At 57.9% G+C, this 8,781-nt stretch overlaps 1 long non-coding RNA gene across 1 annotated transcript; it reads right to left on the bottom strand.

Moving 5' to 3' along the window:
- Positions 1-2,508: 2,508 nt before the first annotated feature.
- Positions 2,509-8,060, bottom strand: LOC144579524 (uncharacterized). The gene is made up of 3 exons (XR_013527278.1): positions 7,841-8,060; positions 3,754-3,897; positions 2,509-2,799 (listed from the first exon to the last, which is right to left on the bottom strand). It is a non-coding gene; the product is annotated as an uncharacterized LOC144579524 (long non-coding RNA).
- Between the last annotated feature and the right edge of the window lie 721 nt (positions 8,061-8,781).

The raw sequence follows: 8,781 nt of genomic DNA, 5'->3' as shown, positions 1-8,781 counted from the left end.
GGGCCCCAGGCAATGGGCCGGGGCCTGGCTCAGGGCAGGAATAACTGTCTTGGGAACTGGGGACGGGGTAGGCTGCATGGGCAGAAGTGACAGGGGTGCTTTCCCACCCTCTGCCTCGCCCTCTGCCCTCCGCCCTCCGCTCTCCAGGTGGTTTTTCCCAGGACTAAGTGTGGCTCTGCCCTGAAGAGAATGGAGCAAGCATCTCTTCAGGAATTAGGAACCCAGGACTCGACCCACTTCAGCCAGCCAAGCAGCCCCAGTCAATCCTCTGGAACTCCATGGCTCAGGATTCCCATTTGTATAAAGAAGGTCTCCAGGATCTTCGAGGACCAGGATCAGCTCTTCCAAGTGCAAGGTGAAGGCCAGGCTGTTTGGTGACAGGTGTGCGAGGTGGCACGGGTGAGGTTCTGTCGACCTGCTCACTTTGCTGGCTTTCTTTCTCCTGCAATCCCTGCTTGCTGGTTCTCCCCCACCCACCACCTGTCCCAAAATATTCCCAGCCTGCCAGGTAGGGAGATCTGTGGTGAGAGCACCCACGGGCAGGGTTTCTGTGTCCCTCAGGAGGAGGTGTGAGGGCAACACTGAACGGGAGACGGTGGCTAAGGGTGGAATTTGAGGCATGAGCAGGGGTGCCCCGTGTCCAAGCCAGGGGAGAGGGAGGGACAGGGAGGGATTCTCCACCCAAGGAATTCCCAGGGGCAGTACGCAGCCTCGGGACAAGCCCAGCTGTGGGAACTAGAGGATCTGGGTCCAATTCAGCCTCAGCCTCCATTCATTTCCTTTCTCTTCAGTCTCCGGGCCTCAGTTTCCCTATCTTTAAATTGCAATGCGGTATTGCAGTGCTCAGGGCTGTGAGGTTGGGTGAGATGAGCTGACCTTGCCTATGTTAGTGTCTGGGGCGCTGGGGACCTGTGCTCCTGCAAACCCCTCAGAAGGAGGGACAGCGAACCTTGGAAATAAATAAACAAACCAGTCCCAGAACAGAGGTGGACAGGAAAGCCACAGGGACCCAGCACTCAGTAAGCTCCCGGCAGAGGAGGAGTGAGAGCCCCTCCCAGGCCGGGCTGTCGGCTCTCCTGGCGCCTCTCTACTCAATCCTATTAGCCAGTGAGCAGAAAGAAGCAAAGCACACACAGAAGGAACGAAGGCGCCAGAGACAAAAGACAAAAGTCAGGGTGGGGCTGGGAGGAGGCGAAGCTTGCAGGCCTGGCCAGGCCTGGTTCCCAGGAGGGGAGCTGCAAGGCCCAAGAGGGAAAGGTGGTTTATCGAACTAGATGGATTCCTCTTATTAGACAAAGCCCTGTCTCCTCCAGCTCCCACCCCTGCACTGCTACAGAAAAAGGCTCTCCATAGTGGGGGGTGGGCATCTTATTCTCACCTCCACCTGGAGGGGCTGGAAGGCTATGGATGGGGAGAGGAAGGAACCCATCCCCCCTCCAGGCCAGGCCCCAGGCCAGCCCCTGGAGCAAGCTGGGCCTGTATGATGAACGCCTGGCTTCTTCCGTCTCAGCTGCGATGCTCCCAACAGCCCCGGACTCTCGTCTGAGAGGGTGCCAGGGTCGTCTGAGAGCCCAGGTCAGTAGGGGCCTCATTCTCTCCTCCAGACCTGGGAGGTGAGGCTGGGAGGGTCCTCCATCCACCTGAGCAAGGCAGACAGGGTGGAGGCAGGACGGGGCGAAGGGTGCTGCAGGGCAGTTGGGCATGAATCCCCCGCCATCCCTGCTCACATGAGGGGATGTGTCGGGATCCATTGAGAAAGTGTGCCTGCGGGCTCGAGCGGGGCTGGAGCCTCCACCACCCACCTGTCCATGGCAGCTCTCGGTGGGCAGTCTGGGCGGGATACCCGACAGACCCTGTGGCCTGAGTCACGGCGGATCCCACGTGCCTCACTTCATCCTCCCGCCCCGACCTCCCCCAGCTGTTTTCAGAATCTCAGGAGGGAAGAAGGCGTTTGAACATCTTAAAAATCATTTGGAGGTGAGGAAACTGAGGCTCTGAGGAGGTGCTCATGACCTTGCGGCGGGAATGTGAGTCAGACCAGGGCACCTGCCAGGCTCAGTCTTTTAGTCTAAGAGGCACGGGGCCCTCCGTTTCCACCTGGCAGGGCCCAGGGGCTAGGCTCTCCCGCCTCCACACGCCCAGTGCCCGCCCCAGAGGAAAAACTCCACTTCCCAGGATCTGACCCAGAGTGGCCTGTGGAGAGAGAGCAGTGTGTGGAGACAGAATCCCTCCAGAGTCCTCCTCTGTGCCTCAGTTTCCCTCCATGTCAAATGCCAGCCTCTGAGCTCTGAGGGTAAGCTCTCTTCATTATTGGAAGATTGTCCAGAAATACACCAAGGAGAGGCCCTGTCTCAGAAAAGTGGCTCCTGAACGTGACCCTCCCCCATTTACACCTGCTCCCACCCCATGTGCCCATGACCCTGGCAAGTCACTGTTGTCTTGTTCCTCTCCCGGCCTCTGGGCACATGGGTAGGGGCAGAGGCAGAGCAATCAGCTTTGCCCCTTGCCTGCCAGCTGCCAGGGGCTGGGGCAAAAGAAATGTTTAATTTATCACTGGTTCCAAGAACTGAGGGAAAGTAGTAATAATTCGGTCTTGAGCAGCAAGAGCATATTTACAGCCGCGAGACTTCCCCGGCAATTTGAATGCAGAACAGGGTGCGCCTTATTCATAGCCGTTTGTCCCAATTGGAAAGGAAGGCATTTGAGAGCAGAATAGCACTTTGCTGCAAACTGCTCGCTAAGAAAATGGCAAGGCGGTCTGCATCCGAGGGAGGCTGGGAGCTGGAAATGAGCAGATACCTGAGAAAAACAGAACAAAGGCGGGTGCAGAAGGCAGTCCATGGTAGCCCGTGCCGCGCAGAGCACGGTGGCCTTTTTCTTTATGTATTTAAAACCACATTTTTATTGATTCCTGAATTCCTGCTCAGATGAGGTGGGGAGGCAGGAAGCCACGTGGACAAGACGCCTGGGGAGAAAGCCCACGGCCCCCCAGCTCTCGTCCTCCTGAGGCTGCTTCCACTCTACGTTGCGTGGTGGGGGCGAGGGGCACAGCCGACTCAGTTTCCCTTGCTCTTAGGGTGAGCAGCAACGCTTCTGTCCCAGGAGCTGAGATGATTCATGAACAACCGAGGAGAGATTTGAAGATGAAAAATGTCCCACCGTCCTGGGGATTAATCATCCTATAACGCATGCTCCCTCTCTGTGCGGCGACTTAATTACCCGCCGTCGACAAAATGTTTCTCCTGGAGAAACACTGCCCTTTGGAGCCCACGGTACAGATTCTCGGCAAAGACTCAAAGCTCTCTCTGCAGCAGCAGAAAGGCTCGGAGTGTCTTTATGGAACGAGAGAGAACAAAAGCAGCCTCTGCTGGAGAGACGCCTCGCAGCTCCCGAGGGGACCGGCCAGGGAGAGGCAGAAATGGCTCTAATTTTGTGATTTAAAAATTAAACTTGATTCTGTTTCCTCCCAAGCCTACTGGAAGGGAGTCCTTGGCCCCAAGGGGCAGGGTGGGGCAGGGAGCATGGCCTTTGCCTGGAAGCTGGCCTGTGAGGTCCCGGCTAGGACCTTCCAGGGAGTTCAGCCCACTGTCTATTCTGTCTCCAGGCCCAGTCACCAGGGAGCCTTAGGGATAGGGAACTTCCCTGCTAACCCTTCCTGAGGCCACAGCCCCTGGACACCTGGGCTTGCTTATCTGGCGCCTTGTCCAGGACCATGTGGGTCACGGTTCTTTGTAAAGGGCCACCGGCACTGACCTGCAGCCTCACTGTTCCCCGAAGCTGTGACAGGGTCCAGTGTGCCTGGGGCAGTCCTCATTCTGCTCGTCTGCCATTCTGGAGCACCTGTTAAGGCTTGTAGGGACACTTCCACGCCCAGATATCCTCCTGGCCATCCCTGTTCTAGAAAAGAAGACGTTTGAACTAGTCTTACAGCTCACACAGGGTTTTTTGTGTATTTCTGTTTTTTGCACCTGCTAATTAAAGTAATAAATTCTCACTGCATAAAATTTGGAAAGTAAGGAATAAATAACTTAAAGCAGTGGAGAAAGCCACGCCGGCTGCTAACATCTCGGAATCCCTATTTTCTGTCGTTTTTCCTGGGCGTGTAATTATGCCACCTGGCCAGGGTCCTCCTGAACACAGCCATCGGACTTGATGGTCTCTGGACACGGAGATGGGAAGGACTTCGAGGAGCAGAGCTGCGGAGGGAAGACGGGGCTCGGCTCCTGCCACCAGCTGCTGTGTGTTCGCTTGCCAGCCACTCAGCCTCTCTGAACCTTCTTCTTTGGTCTGCAGAACTGGCAAGGGGCTGCCACAAGGGTGGGTGTGCTACAAGCCACAGCCACGGGCTTCTGCTCTGAGGGCCCTACAGAGACCCCTGAGATAGTGCCCCCTGCCGTCCCTCCTCACCACCACCCCACTTTGCTTTTCTTCAAGTTGATCTCCACCTGACACAGGGCATGCCACAGTGCTGGGCTCCATCTCCCCACACAGGGGAAGGTGGGGAAGCACCTGAGAGGGAACCCGCTGCTGTGTTCCAGGCTGTGTTTCTGGGGCACACGAAGCCCGTGCTGGGTGCTCAGTGAGGCTGTGCTGAGTGGATGCAAGGCCTTCCAGGGAAGACGGCAAGGGCACTGGGACTGCCCAGGAGGAGCAGGAGGGGCCAGCAGAGAATTCTGAGGACAGGAGGTCACAGAGGGCCCTGGTAGCCTGGTACAGGGCTGCTGTCCTCTATGTGAGTTGTACAGCTGCCTCCACCCCTGGGCAGGCACACGGCAGTGCAGGTGAGGGTCCTTCCTCCTGGCACAGACCACCCCACAGCCCGTGGGACTGCAGACCTTCAACCCTGGACACTCCTGCTCCTGGACGTGGAGCGAGAGGCAGCTGTGGCCATGTGGGATGTTGCACAGAGGCTGATGGGAGCACAGTTCACAGAGAGTGAGAAGCCAGCAGGCCTCAGTATGAAAGCCAATGTTCTCTTGGTGCCTGACTGTGATTAGAGAGTCCTGTTTCACTGTGAGCACCTTGGGCTGTGTCCAGAGGCCTCTGTCTCACAGAGAACGTGGACCCTCTTGAAAAATGATCTGATAGTCGTGGGGCCTGGGTGCCATGATCTGCGTGGACAGCCAGGACCAGGATGGGGCCTGGACCAGCCCACACCCAGAGCAGCTGAGTGTCCACCCATCGGTTCACATAGAAGGAGCCCAGATGTCTGTCTGCCTTGGATGGCCAGCCAGCCCCCTGTGGGTGGATGGGAGGTTCCCTTTCCAGGCTCTGGGCTTGTCTCCAGAGCGTGAAGTGCTGAAGACCCCCAGCCCCGGCCATGATGGATGCCAAAGCCCCCACCTGCCCACCCCGTTGATGTCCGTCCTCCCGTGGTGGACACCCTCATCTTGCCTCCGTGATACCGGGGGCTTCCCCTGGCAGAGCCCTCATCACACGACTCAGACTGACATTTACTCATCCATCTCCCCAGTGAGCCCCATGGAGTGTCTCGAAGGCACCCCCCCAGAACCACCGTTCTCTCTCAGTGCTGGGTGACTGACCACACTCAGGGCTCAGTCTCCACTCCTCCCATCTGCTTCTGGAGAAAGAAAATCGCCCTCTGGCATTAATCACGCCCCCCCATGTCAGTTCCACAGCTGGAAGGACCTCTGGAGACCTGCCTGTGTTCATTCGCTTATCTGTTCATCATTCATTCAGGAGAGGTTGTGGGTCAGTGACGCACCCAGCCCCGCGCCAAGTGCTGCAGGTACATTGCTCCAGAAAGCGATGCAATCCCTGAGCACCTGGCCTCCGAGTGCCAAGAGACGAGTGAAATGGTCCCAGGGCCCCGGGGGGATTCAGAAGGTGCAGCTTGCCCTGCATGGGGGAGACAGGAAGGGCATGACTGTCCAGGAAGACAAGATGGAAGGATGAGTGGCAGTTAGCAGGCAAATACAAGTGTCCAGGGCAGAGGCTCTGGCCCTGGGAGGCCTGGGGGTGGCAGGGTAAGTGCCCCAGAGAGGGCGGTGCCTGGCACTCACACAATGAGTTGGGCATGAATGAGGCCGGACCAAGACGGCCCAGAGCACATGGGGCCTGGAGGCTGTGAGGAAGGCCATGTGCCTCTCACTGCAGCAGGACAGCGGGAGGGACTGTGCTCAGGGGCGCCACATACCCTTTGTGCTCCATCTCACAGCTGGGCCCAGGGATGCAGTGCTGCCCAGGCATCGACCTTTCAGGCCGCAGCAGCAGAGGGGTGGGGTGGCTGGGCCTGGGCAGCAGGGGAGAGGGATGTGGATGGAGGTGAAGTGGGCAGGTCTGTGGAATGTGGGGCAGCCTGGATGTGGGTGTAGGGGGCGTCATGGTCCTCTCTGCCCCTGCAGATTAGGCAGCAGGCTCTGGGGGACACTGGGGAGAGGCAGAACCAGGCTGCTTGGCTCTGGGGGCTCCTGCACAGAGCTCCAAGTTCCAGGAGCTTCTGGGGCTGGGACCTGCCTGCATAGTGAATGGGTGAGTCCAGACCTGTGGCACACGGCCTCTGCTGTCAGCTTTGCTCTCAGGGCAGAGCCAGCCTCGCCCTCATTGTGTGACTCAGGAGATGGAGGCCCAGAGAGGCAGGGCCGGCACCCACACAGGCCAGCTGATAACCCAGGCCCAATCCCAGGTCCCTCAGCCAGGCTCCATGGTGACCCACTGTCAGGGTGACGAGCTTTGTCACCTGCGGTGCAGGAGGGCAGCGAGACCTGCTTGGAAGCTGAGCGTCCACGCGCCTAGTGGGGCCTTGGGAGCCGCATCCCACCTTCCTCTTGACACAGCAGCCAGTCATCCTGTGCTCCCGACACCAGGGCCATGGGGAGCCGCGTCCCACAACTGGGCCTGTAGGCCTCTGGCAGGCAGGGCGCCTGTCCCTGCTGGGCCCCAGATTTGTATTTGCAGCCACAGAGCAGGGCAGGGAAGAGCCACACTGACCCGCCAGGAACCCCAGCTCTTCCCCGGCTGGCTCCTGCCCTGACCACATCCATCACTGCTGACACCAGGGAGAGATCATGCAGCGGCCTGTGCTCCCTGACAGCAGCCTTCCCCAGAGAACTAGCCCACCCCATCCACCCCAGCCTGGGGTCTCTCAAAGGCTCTGGACACTGCCTTGGCTGAAGCCAGTCCTGAGCTCCAACTCAGGGGCAGACCCAGCCCACCTTGGTAGACGGGGCTTGGCAACCTCACAGAATCCCGAACACAACCTGTAGGCCCCTTCCAGCCTTCAGGTTTGGAGTAGCAGAAAGGGAAAGGTTCCAGCTAGTCAGCCAGGGGCCAGGAGAAGGTGCCATGGTCTGGTCAGTCACCTCCCTGACTTCCTCGTCCATATGGCAGCTGAAGCCTGTGACAGGAACAGACAAAACCAACACCAGACCCAACCCTACAGGTTAAGCTTATCGGTCCCAACGTGAGGGTGTAAAGTGTTTTAATCAGGTAAGTGTCTGCATCCTGTTAGCTGAGCTAAACCACACAGAGCTGACTGGAGGAGGCGGGACCGATTTGAAAGATGAGTCTCCAGCAGAGACTGTCCCATGAGGAGGCCTGGGGGCCCCAGGGTCTCCCTCCTGCAAAGCTGCACCAGGGTCTCTCCTACAAAGCTGCATGTCCTCCTGTGCCTGATGCGCTCCAATGCCACTTAGCTCTGTGACCTCCTCCAGGTTGCCTCAGTTTCCCCAAATGTAAAATGCAGAATGAAGTTCCCCTCCCGCCCCTCCCCCTGCAGATGGGACACAGGTGAAGAAAGGCGGTCCGGTGATCTGCGCCATCCCAGACGGCTCTTACTGAAGGTCGGCTGCTATTGTTAGGTCACGTGCACATTCTTTACATGGAAGATGGTTGAAACCTGCACTTGGACAGTGCTGCCAGCTGTGGCCCACCAGCTCTGCAGGGACCCAAGGCCCCAGCGCAGGCTCAGAACGAGGCAGAAACAGCCCTGTGCGCCACTGCAGGCATCCACACTCCCAGGGACCAATCACCCTCCTCTGTGCCTGTCTGGACCATCCTGGGAGCCATTCGGGGCTGCTCAGCCCTTGGTCCTCTTGTTCCAAGGGAAGAAATCGGAAAATACCTAGAAGTCTAGCTGGCCCTGGGCCCATGACAGCTCTGCCAGGGGCGCAGGAGCTGGGCGTGACTGCACCACTCATTTCTTCTTTGGAGACTTCTAGGGGTGGGGGCTGTGGTAGCCAATACAGAGCGTGTATTTCCCCAACATTAACCACGCAGCTCCTAGGCTGCAATACTTAAAAGGAACCTGGCCGGGTGCGGTGGCTCAAGCCTGTAATCCCAGCACTTTGGGAGGCTGAGGTGGGTGGATCACGAGGTCAAGAGATTGAGACCATCCTGGTCAACATTGTAAAACCCCGTCTCTACTCAAAATACAAAAAATTAGCTGGGCACGGTGGCGCATGCCTGTAATCCCAGCTACTCAGGAGGCTGAGGCAGGAGAATTGCCTGAACCCAGGAGGTGGAAGTTGCGGTGAGCCGAGATTGTGCCATTGCACTCCAGCCTGGGTAACAAGAGCGAAACTCCGTCTCAAAAAAAAAAAAAAAAGGAACCTGCCGCCCTCCACGAAGCCGGAGAATCAGCAGGAGTTTCCAAAAGGCAGCCTTGGTCTAAACCACAAGATGATGGAGGATTTGCACTCCGCTGGAGACCTCGAGGCACTCTGCGACCTTGTCTCAGTTTGTATTTGTTGCTCCTTTTCAAACGCCTCTTATTGAAGCAATTTCTGGGCAAATCACACAAAGACAGTGCTTGAGAAACAG

This window comes from Callithrix jacchus, chromosome 1, assembly GCF_049354715.1.
Source record: "Callithrix jacchus isolate 240 chromosome 1, calJac240_pri, whole genome shotgun sequence".
Classification (NCBI taxonomy): Eukaryota; Metazoa; Chordata; class Mammalia; order Primates; family Cebidae; genus Callithrix; species Callithrix jacchus.
This window is presented reverse-complemented; position numbering and strand designations above follow the sequence as displayed.